The sequence below is a fragment of the Lepisma saccharinum genome, chromosome 17, assembly GCF_977018435.1.
Source record: "Lepisma saccharinum chromosome 17, izLepSacc3.1, whole genome shotgun sequence".
Classification (NCBI taxonomy): domain Eukaryota; kingdom Metazoa; phylum Arthropoda; class Insecta; order Zygentoma; family Lepismatidae; genus Lepisma; species Lepisma saccharinum.
Genome location: NC_139245.1, coordinates 55,403,302 through 55,428,664, shown reverse-complemented (window position 1 = coordinate 55,428,664; position 25,363 = coordinate 55,403,302). Strand labels below are relative to the sequence as shown.

Below are 25,363 nucleotides of genomic sequence, written 5' to 3'. Positions count from 1 at the left end.
ATTCTGCTGTTTTCAGATGCCGTAAAGTCATCGTATTTCAAGACGCTGTTGAACAACATCAAGAACAGGAATATGGTTTTGAATGCTGAACTGATTCCACTAGATTCCGCAAGTGACTGCATGGAGAGCTTCTGATTTCAAGATACAGAATGATTTTGCTATCAGGTAGGATAACAATTACGGCGTTTGTTTTGGGCATATATGTCAGAAGATAATGAATGCAAAATGTACAACACAAACAAAACTCAAAGCTTGCTATTACACCTCTCCCCCACCCCCACAAAATGTGAAAAAAAAAATAGATTCTAGATTCCATACTTACATGAGAAATGTGAGTGACTACAGCCAATGGCGTCAGCAGTAAAGTTTGAGGAGAGTGGGCAGATATATGTATATTTACTAATGAAGTTACTCTATAACTTTTCATCTCTATTTCACCCTTCTTCTGTGTGTTTAATTGATCTTGATATTTGACGTTCTCTGTCACTTTCCTCCCGTAGTGTGGGCTCTGAGCGGTCTCTCGTATTGCCTTTCGTTGCACGTTCACTCTTACATTCTGTATCTTTGTCACATGTCTTGTTCTCTTCTCTAAACATCTATTTTGTCTTGCTTCCACGATTCTATTCATTTCTTCTATCTGACTTCCTCTCTCTGTCTTTGCATTGCTTTCAGCCACACACTTTCCTTGTACCCTCTTGCTCTCCAACACGAGAAAATTAGGTTTTGCTACAATTTGCTAAACTTTCCCAAAAAATGACAGAAAATTCGGAGGAAATCAGTTAATTTTCAATAATGCCAGTTGGTATCCATCAACTTTTAGTAAATTGAGAAAAAATGGCACAAGTAGTCTATTCGAATATTATTCAAGATAATATTTGTAGTGAGGAGTATAAAGGAGAATTTGAGGGTAAATATTGCATTCTTTAGTAGCCGTTTGATAGAGTCATGTAATAATAAGGATCCAAAACCAACTTTTTGACTTACATTTTTAGATAATGGAAATGAATTTTGTAAAAAGAAAAGAAACAGAAAGTTCTAATCTTATATTTTATACGCACTATCTTTAAATGAAGGATAAAATTTATACAAGTTTACTTACATGATCTACTGTTGCCCCCCTCGGTGGCTCTGCATTAGAGTTTTTCTTAAAAATAACATTTGAGGGGTCTCACCCCCTAGATTTGTTCCTTTTTAGTAAAAAGAAAGTATGTAAAGTTTCAGAAAAATAATATTTACTGATAGCTCAGTGGGCCTAAAATTTACCTGTAATGAATATGCAATAACTTATAACTAACTTATAATTAACTTATATGTCAGTAGTTAGTATACGGTTTAAATCTTAATTATTTTACGTTATTAATAAAGTTACAACGTAAACACTGAGAAAGACATTGCACATTGCAAACAAGAAACTTCATGATTGTTGCAGCAAGAACTGGAACTGAGTCTCGTTTCTTGTGAGATACCCGCTTTATTGTTAAATTAGAGCCACACCTCGTTCAGCATGATCATTGATAACATTAATAGCACGAACTAGAAGTCTTCTTGATCCTTCCATATTTCTGGATCTAATTAACTAACTCTCTAGCCTTCTTAAAATTAAAGGTTTATGGCTGCAGCAACACAAGCCTCCTGTCCCTATTCTGGGAAACATAAGTCCAATCTTTTCAATCCTTACCGATTTCCTTTAGGTCCATCTCAATGTCATCCCTCCATTTTCGTCTTGGCCTTGCTACAGGTCTCTTACCATCAGATAAGCTTCTGCATCAGTTAGAAGGAAGCCTTGTCGAAGTTTCAGCTGCTTGGAAAATGTTATGGAGTTTATTGTAACGAAATTATCTAACTTCTTCTTACGGCTCTGTAACAAATATGACGTTGAATGATTGTAGAGTTATTATATTATGTAATTGTTGTTCCGCGAATCAGCTCTCAATGGTAAGGAAGTAACTAACCTGAATGTAATTAACTTATGTCTACAATTTATAAATTAAAATTTCTTTTTGGTAAAACAAGCTAAAAGAAAGAAATGTATAATATCTCAACTTTTAAAATTTGTAACGTTCAATGAATATATGTATAAATAATTTCAACTAATGTAAACTATGATGCCAAAATTATGTTATGAAAGGGGGTTGGAGTGTAACACCTGAGGTATAAACCCTTTAGTAGCAATTTGAAGCATATTACCAAAGATTACCTATTACAGGATGGGACACTGAGCATATTCTCTATTGACTTTGTGCGAACACTTTTCTAAGGCCTTATAAACCACAGACTGTACATACCCAGTACAAGCAGAAGCATCTGGCGGGGGAAGACAACGAACTCAAACAGTGAAAAACTATCGATTAATCGCATATCGATGTTTGAGCTCGATACTTGGAAAGCAAATCGACTTTTTTAATTGGAATGTAATAATTAAGGAAAAGGAATAAATATTTTTTTTTCCATCTTGTCTTGGATTGTGTAAAGGAAATACCTGGAAAATATTCTAATTTATTATATATTTACTAAATATACATGATACTGGGTCATTTTGTGGTTTTCGTAAAATTCAAGACAAGAAACATTTCAATTCCAACACTCTTACTTAATACTTCATTATTGTAATTGCTTCTGGATCTGTTATTTACATTATGGTTTATTAATTGCAAACCACGTGATATGCAATGAGATTAATAATAATATCTTCCCCTTGCACTGAAGTAACAAACTATCCGTTATCACAGAAGAAATATTGTACTGTAAAGTTACAATGAAAATTCATCGTATGCAAATACAGAGGAAGAACATACCCATAAAATATTGAACTAAGGATTTTTAACGTTGACTATACACGTGTTTTTTATTTGATTCATCATAAGTTTACCTTGTCTATCTGACACTAAAAATCCTTTACTGTTCAAAAATGTTGTAAATATGTCTAGGTTTTCCTTAAAAATAATTAATATTCACGTATGCAGCCAGAACTCATTTGTAGGATACAAGAAAGATTTATTTTCCAACTAAACTTGAATTTCATTCTACACGAATTTAAATTACACACACATAAAAAATGTAGAGTTTCTACCTTTGCTTAGAGCGATATCAAACTCAACCTGTGTGCTTTGAGACTTCTTAGAGAATGGTATTTAATCAATATAGAAGGTAAAATAGTACACGATACTCAGTCAACGACGCATGTAAAGGTTTTGTAATGAGATGTCTACGTGAAACATGAATACCCAATTCCTAGCCTATTCTATACTATGCTTGACATAAACAAATCTTTCACAGCACAAGGCTTAATCACAAAACAAATCACCACTGAATTCCTTAACATTCCAGGAATAGCATAAAGGAAATCACAGAAGCTTTAAAATTCTCCACAAGAACCTACATTTTGGTTCAGTCTCCCTGGCTGGACTAGGAAACGCATTCCTTGGGTGGACTAGGAAGGAGACTGTCTGGGTGGACCAGACTTACTCAAAATTTGCCAATATTTCCATTCAGTAAAAGCCAAATAATTTCATCGAAGAACCTGAGTTTTACTCCCCCATTTACACCAAAGTGACTGTATGATTGTTACCAAAATAAACTGTTAAACGATAAATTCAGTGTTCGTGATTCATGATCCTGAGATGGCTTGAGTGTAGGCCTTGAAATTGTCAATGCTATCGGCAAAAAGAGGAAAGGGTTAACAAACTGTACAGGGGGAATGTAGCATTCTTTTCGTAGAATAACTCAGGTCAACGGTTGCTCGCTTTGGAGGAGACTTGCCTTGTCTTGTTTCTGTAGTTGCTTTCACTTGGTCGAGAAACTTGGTGGTTACAAAACGCGAAAGCAATCAAACATTCAGACGCATTTAGAAAATTGTTCGGAAGTTTCTTTAGAGATTCACGTGTGTATTTAAGAGAAGTCGGGGAGAATCTTCAGAAGTTGTACTAGCAAATTGTTGTAAGATTCGCTTGCAGCTAGAGCGCCTGTTATCCATGCTTTCAGATGCACTCTAATTAGAAAACATAAAGTGTACGCAGTGCTTTTTCATCCTTTCGGGAGAGAGTAAACTGTCCACGAAACATTCAGACTTTCAAGGTTTAGATCACTTTAGGTGCCATTCAAGTGCTTGTAAGTAATTTGAGGATATCCTACCTGACATCTGATAAGGAGATTGCAACATCTGCACGATATATTCCGGTCTCAAACTCCTCCTTGTTAATGGAATATCGGTGTGATTGAAAACATTTGAAGAGGAGAACTTCTGGAGCTGACGATGATCCCACGGATCCCATGTAAACTCCGAAGGTAGCCGCAATGATGAGTACAATTATGATGCCAACATGCAACAGAAAGCAATGTTTGAATTAATAGCGTCGAAGCTTATCGCATGCACTTTGTCCTCAAGGCACCAGTCTTTCAAAGCTTCATACACTTCCCTTATATATATATATACACACACACACACACATACACACATACACACATACATATATACAGGGTGTCTCAAAAGTAATAGCCGGACCATGTGGCCGAGTGGTTAGCAGATCGCGCTGTGACGCCAAAGGTCCCGGGTTCGAATCCCGCTTGGTTGTTTGTGAATGTCAATTCATCAATTTCATCATTTCATCACTCATCCCCATCTTCGCAAATTAGCCAAGAGGCACAAAACGCGAAGTAAAATAAACTAAATCAATCAATCAATCAATCAAAAGTAATAGCGCAAACTGACACAGGTGAAAGTACACGATAACAGAAGCAAAAAAGTCTCAGTAAACATGGGTCTGCAAACGAGCCGTTTTCTAAATAATCGGGAATGTGTGATTGCAAGCCGCCACTGACTTCATTGTTTGTAAACGTCGTTCTAGTTGGTAAAATGCTAATAATGCGTGCGAATGTTCTGTTTGATTGCAACGACACCTCTCGGAAATGTTCTGTTTGATTACAACGTGTAACGACCCTGCGCGGTCGCAATATTATATTTTGTTAAGAAGGTTTGGATAAAGAGTGCATGCTAAAAGTCCCTGCGAAGCGTACACTTTTAGTTTAAATGTGTTAACGGATCCACCTCTACGTTTATTACCTCCGACCCTGCGTGGTCGCTCTATTCTGAAAACGTTAACGGATCCACCTCTACGTTTATTAGCTTCGACCCTGCGTGGTCACTGTATTCAGTGAATGTTATCATTTATTGTCATTTATACCGTATCGTACCATTACCTTCTCTATCTAAAAGCCTCATGGCTTGCTCCGGGCACGTGCCTAAGCGTCATCAACTGGAGGCGAGATAGCCGCCATGTTTCATTTGCTTCTTCGGAATCAATGTTGGACCTTTTTAGTGAATATGGAATTGTAATGCAAATTTGAGAACTGTAATCGAGTTTACATGACGTGTAAATATGCTTAAATATGCAAGAGGTATGGTGTATAAGTGTTGTGTGCTCAATTGCCGAGGCAATTACGATGAAAAAAGGTAAGAGTAACGTTCAAATTTCTTCAAGATGTTGCTGAAAATGAAAAATGTTTAGTGCAATTCCATGTGATTCCGTCCCTACGAAAAGATACAAGTTACGTAACAAAGGTTTTATCCTCATAAATAAATAAGAGTAAATAGTTCATGTGTCCGGAATAGACATCTAATATACTCCTAAATGTGGTCATGTTTTATCTCTTGTCAACATTTTTTTTAGAAATATCAAATAATTTACCCCGAATTACAAACGTTGGTTAACGTTAAGATTATTGCTTATGATTGCAAATTAATTTGTTTCAAGATTTAATCAACATTACATTACACCAAAGCAGTTTCTTAGTGTAAATTTTATGCAAGCATTCGATAAAATATTCATATTATTTACACAAATTTTCAGTTTCAATATATGCTTAATGAAAGAAAGCTGTACAACAGGACAAAGTTGATACATGTGTACATTTACATTCTTATTTTACCCCGCTTTATGCTTCTTTATGCTAATCGGAGGCTAATGGAAGACATGTTGTGCATTCAAATACAAGGGTGCGATGTGTATCCAAGAATATATTACTTATGTTTCAAATTCAAATGTTTTCACACAGAAAACTGTTTCATATGAACTGCTTTTTATTGTTTGTCTTTGTGAAGCTTCGATGTTCTTAACTTTGATTATTAAATCAGTGATAGTGTTTATTGTTTCATAATTTATTAACATTCTTCATGTATTTTTATTAACAGTGTAAAAACAGCGTAAGGAAATATTCCAAATGTTTATTTCCCAAGTGAACGCTAAGATCGACAAATTAATCTGCTTTTTCTTTTCAATGAAAATGTTGAAACTCTTTAAGTTATTTTCACAGGTCTTATTAACGACAATGAAAAGATTCAATTTGTTTATTATCTTTCGTTCAATAAAGTCAATAAGGTCGAAATTACAACGTGACAAATGATTTAGGTTTAGTCTTTATTCACAGAAATGTAACATAGCCCTTGTACCAATTTCTTTCGCTTTTGATGCAAGGATATAGAAATTAAGTTTCTGTATTGAGATTGTATAGCTACACAGAATATCTGCATTATCTGGTTGATTAATTTTGGATAAAGTTAAAGACAATTTAATTGATTAGGTAACCTAACATGGTGTTTTTGATTTAATCAACAAAAGTTCATACAAAAGCGGTTACGAGTTTTACTGGAGCTGACAAATATTACCGATAATATTTTTCAAAGATATACAATGTTTAAATTTTTCCGCCAGAAAGTTTCTAACGGTTTTCAACTCTTTCTTTGTGCTATGGTAGGAATTTTTGTGGTGGCCATAGTGACTTCCTGAATGAAACTTTTTGTGTAAATATTTAATATTATACTTTTTTCTTCTAACTATATTCGTCGGGAGGGAAAATGTAAAAAATTAACTTCATAAACGAGATAAATATACATTAATTCTCTACGGTAAAATTACGACAAGGGGTTTACAGCGTTAAGACGATCGCCTCCAGATGATGACGTCTTGACTGAGCGCTGTGGCCTGAACCTCAAGATGGTCTTGATCGTACCCAAGGTATTGGGTAAGAAGTATAAAGTCTTAGCATAGCAGGTAACAGAGATAGGAATGCTGAATAAGTAATCAGGCAAAGGTCGGGTGATTGACTTGGAAGGCGTATGTGGATGAGTGTTGGAATTGTCAGGAGGTGTGATGAGTTTATTTATTTATTGAAATTTATTGAAATTTCCAGTACAGCAGAAGCCATTTTAAACCAGAAAGAAACAACAATAAAACAATAGACTAAGATTAAAAACAAAAGAACGGATAACATAAAATAAACAAAAATAAAACAAGCCAAAAAAAGGACCAAGGTAAAAAGATCAGTTTCACAAAAGCATTACTTATGTACAATTTTTTCTATGTTGCTGATAAAAAATGAATATGAAGTGAATATATCTATTTGGTTTGAGATTATATTGAAATGATTCGGTAGCCTATGGAATAGTGATCGTTGTATGAGTGAGAGCCTGGGAGTTGTAGTGTGAAAAGTTTCCTTGCTCCGTGTTTTATGTGTAGGCACTCTGAGGGAGAGTTCGTGGAGTGGGATGCTGCATCTTAAGTCTCCATTTATAATCTTATATAGCAATTTCATATCTGCAATGTATCTACGAGTTTCTGGAGTATTAATATGCAGTTTTACAAGAAGATCTCTCTTAGGCAGGTGTCTCAGGGCAGGCACTCTATATCGAACGATGGAGAGGAAAAAGCCGAGAACACTGTCGATCTTGGAGGTATGAGAATGGGCAGCCATATTCCAGATTGGTGAACAATATTCTAGAATGGGGGACACAAATATCTTGAAGTAAATGGAAAGTGCTTTCGGGTTATTGATTTCGGTGAATCTGTAAAGTAGGCCTAGCATACGCATTGCCTTTTTTGTGATGGTTGATATGTGATTATCGAACTTTAGTTTTGAATCTATGAGGATACCTAGATCTCGGTGTTGCGCTTCTTTTGCTAGAGGGAGGTCGGTGAGTGTATAATTGCCTTCAAGAATGTTTTGTTTCAATGAAATTGTTATGTATGAGCATTTAGAAGGGTTTGTGGACAGTTTCCATTGCTTACACCATTCAGAGAATCTGTTAATGTCATTTTGGAGAATTTGCATGTCTGATGGCTGTTTTATTTCTCTCATAATCTTGCAATCATCGGCAAACATTAGAATTGTGCTTGAGATTTGATGGGGGAATTAAAGAGGTCTGTGAGATCATCCAGATATAATACAAATAACAGAGGGCCAAGAACGCTTCCTTGCGGCACACCAGATATAACAGGAAGCCAGTTAGAATGAGTTCCAGAAAGTATAACGCGTTGTTGTCTATTTCTTAGATAGTCTTTCACTAATTTTAACGTGTTTCCAGTGATGTTAAATCTGTTAGATAATTTATGCAGTAAATAGTGGTGATCCACTGAATCAAAAGCTTTGGACAGATCAAAGTAAACAACATCTAACTGATTACGATTAGTAATTGCGTTTATGGCACAGGATTGCATACAAGACAGATTGGTAAGGCATGAAGAATTTGGAAGAAAGCCGTGTTGTGCAGGGTTAATGTAAGGGGATGTGAATTTCAGAAGTCTTTTTTTTAGAATTTTTTCACAGACAATAGCAAGTGTGGAAAGGAGAGAAATGGGCCTATAACATGTAGTATCGTTAGCATTTCCAGATTTAAAAATAGGAATGATATTTGCTTTCTTCCATTGAGTGGGAAAGCAGCCTTCAGAGAAGCACCTATTGTATAACATTGCAAGAGGAGTAGCTAGTGAGTGAGCTGTTTTTTGTAGGAACATAGTAGGAATATTGTCTGGTCCAGATGCTCGGTGAGAAGAAAAGGAGGTAAGGAAGTGCAAGACTTCTCCTGGTTCTGCAAAGACGGTAGAAAGAGAGTGAGAGCAGATAGATTTGATAGGCGGGTGATCTAAAACATCATTTGAAACAAAATTATTTTGAAATGTTAGATTGAAAAGTTCAGCTCTATCATTACCAACAGCTGAAATGTCATTGTGTGTTACTTCTAAAGGGATGCGCTTGGCTTGTCTTCGTGAATTTATTAATGTCCAGAATCTCTTTGAATTAGTAAGGAGTTCGTTTGTGACTGTGTTGACATATTCGGTGTATTTCTGTTTCATAAGGTCTTTACTATGCTTTCGAAGTGCTTTGAAAGTGTTGTGTGTGTGGGGATTGGGGAAACGTTTCCACAGTTGCCATGCTCTCTTTTTGTTAAGTAACAGATGCTGCAACTCTTTATCAAACCAAGGGGGGAACTTTTTACTTTTGATTGTTTTATGTGGCACATAGTCCTGAATTAGGGCATGAATCACGTCCGTAAACAGTTCAACAGCCTCGGTCACGGTCCCTTCGGAGAGCAGGTTCCAATTGAAAAGGTCAATGGCTCGACAGACGGTGTCCCATGGCGTTTTCTTCCACAAAGGTGTCTTATGCCTGGGGGGTGCAGAAGGGGAGCTTCGCGCTTTCACTGGAATTTCGAAAATAGCACAAAGCGACTCGTGGTCTGACTGAACGAGATTCAACGAGGGTGTGACCTCACAGTTTTCAAAAGAGGAGAGAATGTAATCAAGGTTTTTGTCCTTTCTGGTGTTGTGCATATTGTGCTGAAGAAGACCTAGTCCATGAATAAAATTGTCTATGAACCAGTCTTCGTCTCCAGTGGTTGGTATGCCATTTACAGGATTATTCCACTTTATATGCATATTAAAATCCCCACACAAAATAACTTCGTGGGTGGATAGAGCTGCCAGAGTAGATTCATAGCAACACTCTAAGAGTTCTTTGGGACTCCGCCTATGAGGCCGATAGAAACAACCTACAAGCATTTTTCTATGGTGGTTTGTACTTACTTCTACCCAGAGTAATTCGCAGTCTCGTTGTAAATCCAGTCGTATCTTGCTGGGCCACTTCTTGTTCACACACACCATAACACCACCACCCCCACGCATTTCACGATCTTTGCGATAAACATTGAACTGCTCATATAGCGGAATTTCAGCACACGAGATATCAGAATTGAGCCATGACTCACTAAAGCACACACAGTCGTATTCCGAGAACTCAGCCGTCATTAGTTCACAGTCCAAAAACTTATTTTTTAGGCACTGCACGTTTTGATAGTAAAGGTGAAATGCACTATCACTTGATGTTGTTATCCCTGTAGACGTCCCTGGTCCAGGTTGAAGTTCGACGTCTCCATGGAGCAATAGCAAGAGGAAGAGGTGCTGGAGCACGCACTTCCTGGCGGAGGTCCCGGGCGAGGTTTTCCTCGAAGCGCCCTTGCACGCGCTTGCCCCTCGAACAGCACAAAGCGTTGGGAAAGCACTCAGAGTTTTCAAATAACTGTCATAGAACAGATCTTCACATATGTTCTCATCGTTAACTGCAATTTCACAAGGCGGAAAACACTTTTTCACTACGCAGATTCGTACTAGCACAAGCGTAAAACAGATAAAGAGCAGAGCTACAAATTTCGCACGGCCTGCACTCGGCGCCATCTTGAAGCATGAGAATAGGAGAGAGAGTGAGGTCTGTGGAAAAGCAAGGTGGAGAACGATTATTGGACGATGGTGTGTGATAGATTCGATGTCTGACAGGGAGATCAGACAAGTGATAGTTGAGAGGACAAGTGTAGGAACAATCTTCATATATTTGTAAGGCAAGTAATATCCTTTTCTTAACCAATCCATATCGGTTCAATCATGGAGAGTATAAAACCCATATATAACCTAAGTTAATTTCTATCGCCATTCCTTTAAAAAGTAACCTCTTGCATTTATCACATTTAGGCCAAGCGAGTGATAACCTTCTGAGAGATGAATGAGAAATAACTACATCAGCCAATTCAATCTAGAGGTTCTTGGTTCGATCCCAAACGCAGCATGGGAGTTGCGTTACGTGGTGGACGTGCTTTGGGCTTGTCATCCATTTTTTTGCAAATGCGATGAGAAAACGCTGCAGTACGTGATATACTGCGATTTTCATCTATTTCATCCCGAAATATGATGAAAATAATAGAGCCTTCTATGGATGAAATTGGTGAACAGGCACAGGTTTTCGCGACGGAAGAGTCAGGGAACGTCAGTGACGCACGGCCGGACCCTAGTCGGTTTGATGTGAATCCGAATTTAGAACCCCAGCAAAGGAGCAACTTTTGGCTGTTTTAATGAAATATCCACATGTTTTTGCGTGGTCAAAGGATGATATAGGTAGAGCCACGAATTATAAACATAGAATTCAGCTAAAAGATGACACAGAATTTCACTTAAAATCCTATCCAATTCCAGTTCACCTTCGTGATGAAATTAAAGATCAGATTGAGACTTTATTAAAGCAAGGTGTTATTTCTCCTACACAATCACCCTTTAACTGTCCAGTTATCCTTGTAAAGAAGGCAAAGGGGGGTTATAGATTATGCCAGGATTATCGCAGATTGAATGTTTCGTCTGTATTTGACGCTCTGGGTGTGAATAACATCAATGAAATATTATACAATATGGGGGGCAAGAAATACTACTGTACGGCAGACTTGAAGAGCGGATTCTTTAATATTCCTCTCACCGAGGACAGTAAGAAATATACAGCATTTACAATACCATGAATGTCACAGTATCAAATGAACGTCGTGCCACAGGGCCACGTCAGTTCATCAAGTGCGATGACTCGTTGCAATCACATAGCGTGCTCAAATTTGGATCCCAATCACTTTGCCCATTATGTGGATGATTTATTTTGCTTTGGAAATACCTTTGAAGAAATGCTCGTAACTCTGGAGAAAATGTTACAATGTTTACAGACCGCGGGATTGAAACTTGCAATAGAAAAATGTCACTTCGGCTACACTGAGATTATTGCTTTAGGACATAAAATTTCAAAATTTGGCTATCGGATCAACGACAAAATCATTGATTCTATCAAGAAATATAAGACACCGACAACTGTGAAACAAGTTCGCACATTTCTCGGATTAAAATCCTATGTCAGGAAGTTTTTAAAATCATATTCTGAGATGGCACTTCCCTTGCAAAAATTGATAGGGAAAAAGAAGAAATTTCTCTGGGGGGAAGAACAGCAAACGGCGTTTGAGAGGTTGAAAGAAGCTTTACTTACAGCTCCTGTATTGATGGCATATGATCCATCCAAAGAAGTAAGGGTATATACGGATGCAAGCAATAAGACTATTGGTGCGGTGATTTTACAACCGAATGCGAACGGTGATTTTCAGCCTATTTCCTATTGCAGTAGAGTGTTAAAAGACCATGAAACTCGACTTTCTACCATCGAGCAAGAATTGTTGGCAATCATATATGCATTTAAGTCATTCAGATTCTTTTTACTTGGGAAACATTTCGAATTATTTACAGACAACCAAGCAATCACATTCATTCGCTCCTCAACGCAACTTTCAAACAAATTATTTAGATGGTACACGTTGATGGCCGAGTTCGATTTTACGCCAATTCACTGTAAAACTACACAAAATATGGCGGATGCTATAAGCAGAGAGACGGAACATGATCCACAGGATGAAGACGAGGAGCTTCCAGAGCCATGTACATTGTTATTGTTAGATGAGACAATTGATGTTGCTATACACCAACAAGAGGATTCTTTTTTTGGAAATATCATGAATATTTTGGAAGGAAAAGAAGACGAGGGGGCCAACAACCCACACAACCCCTCTATGCAGAGGCAAGCTTGCTATTATGTTATCGAAAATGGACTTCTTTATAGACAACATAAACTGGGAGCTACGACTAAAAATTATTATGCATACCGAAGTCACTTCGCAACACTGTTATTGAGACATTACATAGTTTACCAGCTGGAGGAGCGCATTACGGCTTCACTAAAACATACAAAAATGCACTGGATAGGATTTACTTTCCATTTATGAAGAACCATATTCAGAAAATGGTCAAGGAGTGTGTAAATTGTCAGCAGAATAAGCGCATAAAAGGAGCGCCATATGGAGAACTTTTAACGTTCAACTCACAGAAACCATTCGTTAGAATCGCTTTAGATTTTAGCGGACCGTATCCACCAAGTGGTTTGCTCCGCCATAAATATATACTAAGTGCAATCGATCATGGTACTCGACTTTTAATTGCTCAATCAGTAGCAGATACTTCAAGTGAGACAGCAGCTAACTTCCTTTTTGAAAATGTAATTTTACGCTACGGATGTCCTTCTCATATAGATACGGACAGAGGTACTTCATTCACAGCTAGTTTATTTAAAGAACTATCGGAGAAATGTGGAATCCATCTGAAATTCGCTCCAGCAGCTAATCACAATTTAATTGGATTATTGGAACGATCACATGCTATTTTACAGGGACTTATGAAAAACTTTGTGAACTCAAAACACACAGATTGGCTTTTATACTTGCAATCGTCCGTGTGGTCGTACAATGTTAATTACCAGGAGAATTTGAAGGACAGTCCATTTTTTCTTCTTCCTGAATTTACGCCTAGATTAGTCTGGGAGAGCGGACTACATTTAACGCCCAGTGTGAATGTAAACAACGAGATGAGATTCAAGATTCCCGAAAAAGCACGAGCAGCAGCTTATGAGTCTCTACAGAAACGCCACCGACAAGCAAAAAAGTACTACGATAAACGTCACCAGTCCATTGAATTTACGCCAGGAGAATTGGTTCTAGTATACGATGGCAGTCATCGTGTACACACCGCTAAATGCTTTTCAGGAGTATATAAAGAACCTTGTAAAATTATAGCAAAAGAAAATCCCAATGTTTACAAAGTGGAATATAAGACAAAACGGGGACAGACAGTCGTAGACTCAATTTCGGTTCAGAGATTGAAGAAATACTATGCTTCGGAACACGGTAGCGGCGATGAGAATGTAAATGGTGATGATGAGACTGAAGAACAGGAACAGTCAGGAGTGAATGAGTGAGAACATACCTTTTACCCTGTATATAACCTCATTTTCACTACTCTAATGCATTAAATAAATGCTATATCTTGCAAATATTATTTTTAAATGAACAAACACTAAAATTATGTGAAATATTATTGTTTAGCCCTTAATAATTGCACAGCAGTGTAAAACTAGTTATTACCACACTAAAATCATTAGTTATAACTCGTAGTCATCGAGGTTTCATAATAATGAACAACAAGTACAGGAGCGCGCGAAAATAATCATAATAATTAATATTATTGTATTCACGAATAGTGAACAAAGGGAATGGTGATGAATGTAAACGGCGCGCAAGGAATTTTCCTCAGGTTTCTGTAGGCATGCAGAGAACTGATGGAAAAAATCTTTTGTGAAGTACAAAAGATAAATAGTGTAAGTCAATAATAGACTTTAGTATTTTTTATGAATAAAATGTGTTAAACACATTCAGTAAGGGAAAATGAGAATTAAAATTCTCTATGATTTAGCGTGGTTAGTCAAAATAGGGTTTAAACAAGTACACATTTTAATATTTCAATTGTGAATGTGAATTGTGAATGTGAATTTAAAATTTTGGGTGAGTCAGCACTAAGGCTATTTTGCACCCGTCACACTATACGGGGTCCAGCCCCTTATCTTTACACATAACAACTCTAACGTTGCTTAATTAAAATCATAAAATATTAAAATGTTCTGACTTTAGTTAAAAGCTGAGTCTGCAAAGAACACTCAGCACAAATAAGGACAAAACACAGGACAACACAAACTAAATTATACTGACCATGGGGCCAGTCGCCAGAGCCTCGTTAGTCTTTAGTCCAGGGTGTACTAACGTGGAAGTGAGGTTGACAGTTGGGTGTACTACGTGGAATATCACCCCTTACACCCCAATATTTCAATTGTTAAATTTAAGTAATAATTACATTTATAATTTTAGTAACTTAATAAATGACAGAAATATGAGATTATCAGTTTTATAAGATTTAAATAACGTTAAAATTAAGAGAACAGTTATAATAAGAGCTGAATATGCATACAGCCAGTAAATTAGTCAATTAAACGAGCTACAGATCAATAATAACTAAATAAGAATTGCGATAATAAGAATTATAATATATATTACATATAATATACGAAGAGATAGTGAATATTTTGGTTCTTGGATAATTTTAAAGCTCAAATAAAATGTGTCACATGGAAATAATTTAAATATTAAGATTACCTTTATAATTATACGCATTTTACATTGAGATTTAATTATTTTGTATATTTTTCTTACATAACTTTACATAAAAGCTGGATTTGAAATCTAATACGAAGATTAATCAGTCAATTAAGAGCATAGGAGAAGTTACAGCTACGATCGTGAGTTATCAGCAGCCACTTGTCACATTTTATTAACAATTTAAGGACACAGTCATGAGATGAATTACGACAGTTTTGAAGAAGTAAAGTATCTTTCAATAAACATGTAAGTTACATTGATCCATCTAATTTGGGATACTTCATTCCAAATACGACTCAATTAGTTTATTGAATGTTATAATCAAGTTACTTAGAGTACTTCCTAATTTTTTTTCTTCCACATGGTAGAAATTTCCCATCTTGTAAAATTCCCACTTAAAATTTCCCTCACATGTATTTCACACTTCTCGAAGCGATATCCAAAGTCAACTTCAAATGCCTTCATGGTAAAATGTCTTTCGTCAGCAAAAGGATAAAGTTCAACTCGAATGCAACGGAAATCATTCCTTTTTAAGCAATGGGGAAACTTGAGTTACATTCAGAAAGACAGAACAACTGAAGAAATATGCAAGTTAGACATTCTATTCGTTTCTTGCGGCAACGATATCTACCTACATCGGCAGGAACAAAATTCTCTCTTAACATGAAGTAACCAACACGTTGCAAATTAAACGGCAGATATCTCACATTCCACATTAGCCGGGGAACTGAATAAACTGCCGGCAGAGCATTATTTCAACTCAGGCTATCGACTTCAAGGATACAAAAGAACATGCAACCTTATGTCCGTTCATAACGATATTTCTTCATCTGGCAACATTTGGAATATAAATTGCAATTAAGTTTTCATTTGTATGTAATTTAATTTTAGGTGATTATATATATAGTTAAACACTACCAATTGTCAACTTTCATTTTTTCTCTCCATATTTTTTTGTATACACAATTGTATATTATTTTCCTTAAATATTCTTAGGGTGATTACAATATCATTAGGGAGGAAAGAGTCTATAATGGACAACGAGATTTCGGGTTTCAATGTATTTCAATTTATGTGGACAATATTAGCAAGTTGTGTATTTTACAATTAATCTTTATTAATGACGTTATATTTAACAATTATACTAACAGAAGGACGATCGTTCGACACAGTATTTTTAGTAATATTTAAAGTATTTCATTCAATTCAATTGTTATTTATAAATATTTTCAGTCAATTTCAGCATTCATATATTATCAGAAACCAATTATAATTTAAATTTTGCAGTAGTATACAGTATACACTCATAAAATCTTCAAGAGTATTTACAGCATTACATTCCATACATATGTAAAGTTCAATTTGCTTTTAGTAATTATTAGTAGTTATATTTATTTATTTTCTCTTCTCAAGATTGTAATTATATTTGGTGTGTAAAGGAAGGCATTAATTAGAATTTGGGTAATTTATAGTAAGAGTAAATGTTATGACTGAATCGGTACTCCTTTTCAAATTCCATTTCCTAAAATGTAACAACCCTCAACTACAAGATTTTTCATACTTGTAATACTTACAAGTACTACTTTCTTAAAATAAGGGTGACTTAGAGGCGCCCTTGTCTCAACAAAACCTCTACACATACCGACATATTAAGTTCTCTCACAAACAACATTACACTAACGATCAGGAGGAAATGTCTGTTTGGTATATGATGCAAATTTCCCTCCCAAAACCTACCTGAATTGCCTCACAGATAATTCAAATTTTAACGGTGAAATGAACATTTTAACAATATTATGAAACCATGTTAACAGTCCTCAGTTCAGCTTTTTCACAGATGTCAACGTCTAGAGATGGTCACCAGCTAAAACCTTGGAGAAATAAGAAATCAACACGAATTACACCTGAAGGACGCAGAGGAATTATTTGTCCTACGATTTTTTTTTTGATAATTTCTCAAGATTTTTATTTCTGAGATTTTTCTTTTATTTTTTTCGACACGTGGAAACAGGAATTACAATTAGACCTTTCATCAATTTTAATTACGAAGTTCAGCGAAATCAGTTGATAAGCACCAAATCGTTTAACACGGATCTCCTTCAGTCTATTCTAATTAACTCCTACTGAAGTCAAGTAGTAGTGAGACCTAATCTTCAACGCTGATAATACATACATCGATTTGAAGGAATATTTACATACAACTAAATACTTCACATTCACAATTCGACGATATGCAGTTCTCTACTGTACGTTTTTCATCAATGACAATATTTGTAGCTGCAAAGTTAATGCATCAAAGTGAAAAACATTTTTCACGGCCACAAGGAACTACTATATACATATATACATGGTTTGGTTCAAGAAGAAACTTCATTGCTATACACAGAGACTATTAAGGGATGTTAACAAGAGTAAAATTATGGTATTTTACTTGAACTCTTTGTGAGAATGAGAATCACTCAAGCATTAATTTTATGGACAAATGTTAGTGCTGTGATTTTATCTATCGAACACTATTATATTCTTATTTTAAAATACATAAATTCATGTACATATATTATTATTCAAGGACAGTTATTGATACAGTGTATATATTTTGATTAACTTCAGGTTTTCTAATTAAATATTTACTTTGATAATTGACATATATTATAAATAAAAACGACAGCGATAATTACATGATACACTAAAGTAAGAGACGGTGAAATTTACATCGATAATATGACATATGTGTGCAAGTGTAACTCGGATGAGTATCACACGTTGCTGATTTTGTATATATTAACTTCAAAATATTTAATAATGTTGTGCAGTGTCAGTGTTTACAGGATTGATTACATACTACCTCGTTAGTGTGTTACTGTGCCATAAACCTTTTAAATCGGTCAATACTGATAGAACAATAACCTTATAATTATGTCACGTGGTGTGTGTTTACATATTTTAGGCATGGACAATCATAATGTCAACGTGTGTAACGTAAGACTCACAATCATTGCATGCATGAGTCAGTATAACAAACTCACATGTCAGTGTTTACCTTTCATACGCTGACAAGTATTGTTTATTAATTTTGTTTATTTATTGGTTATTTTTCTCCATTCCTTTTTCTGTTTCAAGAACTATATTAATCAAATTACATATTTTTGGTTATGGTATGTTAATTCAATAATTTTGGGACTATATTTTATAATAAAAAAAAATCTCTTCATAGAAAGGATCGATATGGAATGCAACTTTAAATCTTTCATATTTAAGTGAAAATCAAAAGATTTTCTTTAGGGGGTAGAGGAGCGTATCGTACCCAAGGTATTGGGTAAGAAGTATAAAGTCTTAGCATAGCAGGTAACAGAGATAGGAATGCTGAATAAGTAATCAGGCAAAGGTCGGGTGATTGACTTGGAAGGCGTATGTGGATGAGTGTTGGAATTGTCAGGAGGTGTGATGAGTTGGCGAGAATAGGAGAGAGAGTGAGGTCTGTGGAAAAGCAAGGTGGAGAACGATTATTGGACGATGGTGTGTGATAGATTCGATGTCTGACAGGGAGATCAGACAAGTGATAGTTGAGAGGACAAGTGTAGGAACAATCTTCATATATTTGTAAGGCAAGTAATATCCTTTTCTTAACCAATCCATATCGGTTCAGTCATGAAGAGTATAAAACCCATATCTAACCTAAGTTAATTTCTATCGCCATTCCTTTAAAAAGTAACCTCTTGCATTTATCACATTTAGGCCAAGCAAGTGATAACCATCTGAGAGATGAATGAGAAATAACTACATCACCCAATTTAATCTAGAGGTTCTTGGTTCGATCCCAAACGCAGCATGGGAATTGCGTTACGATACTGTTCAAATTCGTTGAAGAGTCCTGCGAGGCTCAATATCAATTGTATTGGTCTGAATGCACACAGTTTTAGTTTATATTGACACGTGCAACTAGTGATTTTCCCACTAGTGTTTTCTTAATGTTACTTCTTGGATGTTTCTCAGTACGAAGGTTGCAATATGTAAAAAAATGAGTTAGCAACGCGTACTTGTAGTTAAAATTTTCACCACCCATGCGCAACCGCGAGTTGAAAGCCAGCGCAGCGAGGCCCGGAGTTCAGTTGGCTTTCAGGTCGGCTCACGATAAGATCTCTCTTACCAACTGACCCGGAAGAAAAGAGCACTCCGCTCGAGTGATGCCAAAAGCAGGGAAATTTCCCTCGGCACAGGGAAATTTGAGGGTGAAAAGGGAAAAGGGAAATTTAATGAAAAATAGCTAAAAAACCAGGGAAATTTAAAGTCACATTTTAGTTCTTTTAAAAATTTCGAAAATATTTTTTCACAGCGTGTACTTTTCCAAATGAATAGTTAGCAACAATGACACTTTTCAGTAAACTTTCTTTCTCCCTGTTATAGATGACCTTGACCGGTCAGTCTTACATTTGTCACGTTTCCTAGAAAGGCCTCAAGGCACGAGCCGCGCTGCACCTGGATAGAATTTGGGACGCGATTTTAGTGGCCTGGTGTGTGACTTTGTGTGTCCTGTGTCGTTGCAAGGAGAATGGAAGAGGTGACTGATAGGAAGCTACCTGCAACTCCCAAAAAGGTTAGAAAACGTCGTGGGCATTTATCTGCGGATGAAAAGATATCTGGGAAACATGTGGAAAAAATTCGTATTGAGTGGCAGGAAGACCCGCAGTTCAAAGGCTGGCTACAACCAGTTAAAGGTAACGAGTGTAAGTGTAGGTGCATAGCTTTATGATTTTCATAAATATTTAATAATAATAATAATAGTAAAGTTTGTTCCTCAGGCATAACAGGCGTCAAAAGAAAAATATTAACAGCAGGCCCCTAGCTAAGCTTTGACAATGGATGGGTTTCAAAGTCCGACAATCATTGCTCCGCAGACGAAATTTTTTTTGGTTTGGGGATTTTTTCAATACATTAGTGTTTTATTTTAAAATTGAAATGTTTGTTTTAGGATAATTATATTATGGAACTATGATCAGTTTCTAGTATTTTATTCAATGCGGGGTTTGAACCCACTAAATCCCCTTATATACGGTCCTGATTAACAGTTATTCGCGATTAAAATTATCCTATCTGGTGAGATTTTGAGGAACCATTCAACGTAGGACACCTCGCTGCGCTTCGCCGTGTTGAAGCCATTCCAAGCATGGGGAACATGCGAAAAAGTAGCGTATACTGTTCAGTTTTTTGCTCTAAATCGTTTTGTGGTTCAGGACAAGTGAAAAGCTTACATGTGTTTTCCACCCCGTGGAATCAACAAAATGAAATGTTTAAATATATCAGGGGAAACAGAACTGATTGACAAGATTGGCATAACTGAAATGCGGAAAGAAATTACGAAGAATGTGCGAGTCTGTTTACTCTATTTTCCGAAATAATCTTTCGGAAAGATGATTTTATTGCCATGAAAGTAAGTTTTAAATTGTATGTAATTTGGAACAAGTGCAAAGATGAAAATAGTTTGAGAATTAATTAATGTCCGTAACCATAAAGGTAAGTCAGAAAAACAAAATTGACATTCTAATGTTGTTGTTTCATTCAGTATGTCAATTTTCAGTGAAGACTGAAAATAGGCTCAATGAAATTATTGTTATTGTTATTACTATTATCATTATCCGGTGTTGTTATTAAACCAGCCTGCCTCTTTGGGAAAAAAAACCTGCAACAGCATGTTTTCATTTATTTCCTCCCAAGCTTTGCAATAGAGGTGAATTGCTTTATTTTCAAATCATTTCTGAGATCCCCAGTTAGGCAGTTACAACCGAGGTGCAGTGCAGATGAAACAGCACCGCTTTGAAAAACCAGTGCGTATACATTAGTTTCGTGTGCGTTTCCCGTGTTATTTTTATTATCATAATTAAATGCTTCGCTCTCAGCACAGCTTCACCTTCGTTATAGTTCCTGGAATTCACATCGCATTCACAATATTTAAAAATATCGCTAAATTTAAACGTTTCTTCCATACCAGCCATGACAACACGCTGCTATTACGTACTACTACTGAATGTAAACAAAGATCTATCCTACGTAGAGCGGCCATATTGGAAGCGACACTAGCGCTCAGGTGGTAATTTTAATCGCTAATAGCAATACAAAGATACAGCTTCAGATGTGTTTTGAAAATCGAGGGAAATTTAGGTCGAAAAAGGGAAATTTTACACTGGTAAAAGGGAAATCCTGCATTCGGAGATTGGCAACACTGCCGCTCTGTGCACTCCGCTCTAGCGAGAGACCAAGCTCCCTAGAGAAGTCGCACTCCGCTTTCCAGCGAGAGGTTGAACTCTGCCTTTGGCAAGAGAACCCACTCCGCTTATTGGCGAGAGAGAACAACTCCACTTTAGAGTGAAAGGACCCGCTCCGCTTGCTGCGAGACGTTTCCTTCCCCTATCAACCTGCGGCACCCCGCCAGGGTAGTGTGGCGTTGGGTTTCCAGACAACCTACTATCTCGTCTACTCCCGTGACGACTGCGGCGAACAGGCCCTAAATAAAATTTAGGTCCCCATTAGCGCCTCACTGAGAGGAATGAATTGGATGTTCCCTGTTCCCCCCTTTTTCTTCGAGTCTAAAGGTGGTACAGGTAAAAGCACGTAAAGGAATACAGGTAAAGACACGTGTGTAAGTGTGCTAACGGACATCCTTGTGATTGGATTATAATAAACTGTTACATCTATATATAAACCTGGTTTAGTCTTTCTTTACCCCCAGCAAGCCCTGATATATTTCTGAGTCTTTGTACTACGACTGAATCAGTTAGCACATATGGGTAAACTTTTGCCGACCACCCAACTGCAGTGTTTAGCGTGTTGAACGCAGCCAGTACCAGTACTCCTGCACCGTGGTGCTGAGCACTGCGTGGGTGGACGTTGCAAACGCAACCTCTCGGAAATGTTCTGTTTTCTAAACAAAGAGCAAACCTCGGACGTTTGCAGACCTTTGTTTACTGAGACTTTTTTGCTTCTGTTATCGTGTACTTTCACCTGTGTAGTTTGCGCTATTATTTATGAGACACCCTGTATATATATATACATATGTACATACATACGTACATATACAGGGAGAGTCACCTAAAATTACCACCGGAAATATTTCGTGAACAACAATAAATATTGAAAAACTACTTTTGCAGATATAAAGGTGTGAGAGGGGATCATGAAATTAGTGGACACAATACATTCAACCACGTAAGGAAATATGGTTTTCAACACAAACTTAGTTTTTTTAAATGGAAATAGCATTTTATTTTTAGCTCATTTTAAAGGTCGGAAAAAATCAATAAGAATGGCGTTTGTTATATTGTAATACGTCAAATAGTTCTCAAGTAATTGTAACGTGAAGTTGACGCTTGACTCCAACATCTCAGAAATTGATTCGTGGTGTCGTAACATACATATCCCCCTTTGATGCCATTCGGATATCGTAACAAACATGATACTCTTCTGCATACTATGCGTTGTGCTTAGGAAAGTTGTTATGTTCCAACAACTGCAGGTTACAATAAAACGTGTAGTTTCTACATGAGTAAGCTTTGACAAATTATCTAAAAGGTTCTGATGCATCTTTCTAAGTTAACAAATATTTGTTAATTAATAATTAAAAAGTATAAATTTTAAACATTTCACCATCAATTACATACATAAATGTTAGTACATTAACGTGTTTCTAATTCTTAATTGACATTCATTCATAATTTTTAGTGCATCGGAACAATCAACTTTTCTCGTTTGGTCATGACAAATCTTTACGTTTTCAACTATTAAACTTTGCACCTTATACATTTTTTCTTTCTTTCTTTCAAATTGATTTACCAAATTTATCAAATAAAGCAAGGGCTTAACAAAGTACGCTGATTGACCAGACGTTTGTGATATTGTACTTACGTCGGAACTGTTGCTGAAAAACAGTATTTTCAAAGTCTGAAAAGGGATGATACTTATCTGTAGAAAAAATGCAGCACAAGCGTGCAGACTGTATGCACGACGGCATTTGATCTCGGCTTTGCCGACAGGCATAGTAGGGATGCGCCTTCGCGCTCAACTTCACATTACAATTACTTGAGAACTATTTGACGTATTACAATGTAACAAAGGTTATTCTTAATGAATTTTTCCATACTTTCAAATGAGCTGAAAATAAAATGGGATTTCCATAAAAAAAACGTAAGTTTGTATTGAAAATCGTACTTCCTTACGTAGTTGAATGTATTGTGTCCACTAATTTCATGAGCACATCTCACACCTATATATCTGCGAGAGCAGTTGTTTTTCAATATTTATTGTTGTTCACGAAATATTTCCGGTGGTAATTTTAGGTGACTCACCCGGTATACACACACATATTATATATATATATATATATATATATATATATATATATATATATATATATATATATATATATATGTTTTCTTACTCAGTGTTTGTGGGCCTCCCTGATGGCGCACTAGTAGCGTCGTCGCCTTGTAATCAAGGGGTCTCAGGTTCGATATCCGCTGGAGGCACATAGTTCGGATCCCACTTTAAACTGTAGGTCCAGTCCCGATTAGCCTTACTGTGCATAAAGTGGACTTAAAACACCAACTCAACAACAACTCAGTGTTTGCGTTGTAACTTCATTAACAACTTAAAGTAAGTAGATTTATACCAGTTACTAACTACTGACATATACAAATATACATTAGTATTGTATTATTGTATTTCTATTATAGGTAAATTATGGGTCCACTAAGCTACCAATAAATATTATTTTTTTCCCCTGAAACATTATACACTTTGTATTTGATTAAATAGGAACAATTTAAGGGGGTGAGTTCGATACCCGGTGGAGGCACATAGTGGTTCGGATCCCACTTTAAACTGTAGGCCCAGTCCCGATTAGCCTTACTGTGCATAAAGTGGACTTAAAACACCAAATCAATCAATCAATCAATTTAAGGGGTGAGACCAAAATAATGAAAAAGTTGTTTTTATGAACTACCCCTCTGTGCATGTTAAGTAATTCACTCAAGATGACCCCAACGGAGGTTCTATGTTCAAGTCATGAGTTATGGTCTAAGCATGGGTTTTCTTTTGTGTCCATTCATGAATGGAATCGAACTTGGAATCCCTCTTATTTACAAAGCGAAAACTAGTCGCTTAAACATCAAGAACACCAATGCTATTTTCACAAATTTATTTAATTTTTTGTTCTTTTAATTACGTTACGTGTAACGAAGACAAGGCATAACATTCTGATGAAATAGTCGATTGAACCGACGGATTTCTACCCCGTAACTTCTCGTCTGTAGTAAGGCACTTGCTTCTAGACCATGCAAGTTTGCATACAAACGAATTTGGAAATAACACGACATGTTCTTGGTAAAAAAAAAAAATGTACACAAATATTCACAAAATGTTCACAATCTATTGAAACATAATGCAACACCCAGATTACACGATAAAATTGCTTTAAATTTTGTGTTCTCATTTTGAATCATATGAATTTATATTACTGTTTGAGCCTGTTTGTATTAGTACTTTAGGTCTCTTACGTAGATCTTCTAAATGCATGTTAATTGTAACCTTTAAGATGAATCATGAATAAAGGGTACAGACAACGTGAAATGCCCATGCCTTACATAGGATTGGAATCTTGGATCCTTTCCTTCCTTGTGCACTTCTCCAAACAGTCAACCATGGAAAGTGGCTGCTAGTGACTGTTGCTCAATACATTTCACGTTACTGTGTCCTTCCTTATTAATTTCTCCAAACCTTATTATTATTATTATTATTACTTTTAGGGTCACCGGAAGAAGAAACAAGATATACATTGGAAATCAAAACATGTTCCAAAGGAACCTTTTAAAAGCTGCATCTTCACACATTTGGATTTCGTTCAAGATATGAAGTAATGGAAGGAAATAAGAGTGAAGATCAGACATGGCTGGAAGGCAGGAGACCGGGAGTCGTGAAGGATCTTGGACTTCCCAGAACACAAAAGAGTGGAGGATATCAACTGAAGATAGCTGCATTGTTTGTGGTTTCAGCCTGGAAGCTAGGGAACGTTCACTACAATCTTTCAATTGAAGATAAATCTGCAAGGAAGTTTGATGACGTATTCTTCAAAGTTTTCTTTCAGGCACAAAGCGTACGGTGGCGCCTTCAAGCTAAGCAGAAGGATGAGGGAACAAAAATCACTTTGAAGGATCTCCT

The 25,363-nt window shown here is 36.3% G+C and overlaps 1 long non-coding RNA gene across 1 annotated transcript in view; it reads left to right on the top strand.

The window, feature by feature from the left end:
* The window catches only part of LOC146001309 (uncharacterized), a 29,334-nt gene extending 4,323 nt beyond the window's left edge, over positions 1-25,011 (top strand). The window contains exons 2-3 of the long non-coding RNA XR_014443563.1: positions 17-165; positions 24,952-25,011. This is a non-coding gene — a long non-coding RNA (uncharacterized LOC146001309). The remainder of the gene's footprint in view (positions 1-16; positions 166-24,951) is intronic.
* Positions 25,012-25,363: the final 352 nt, after the last annotated feature.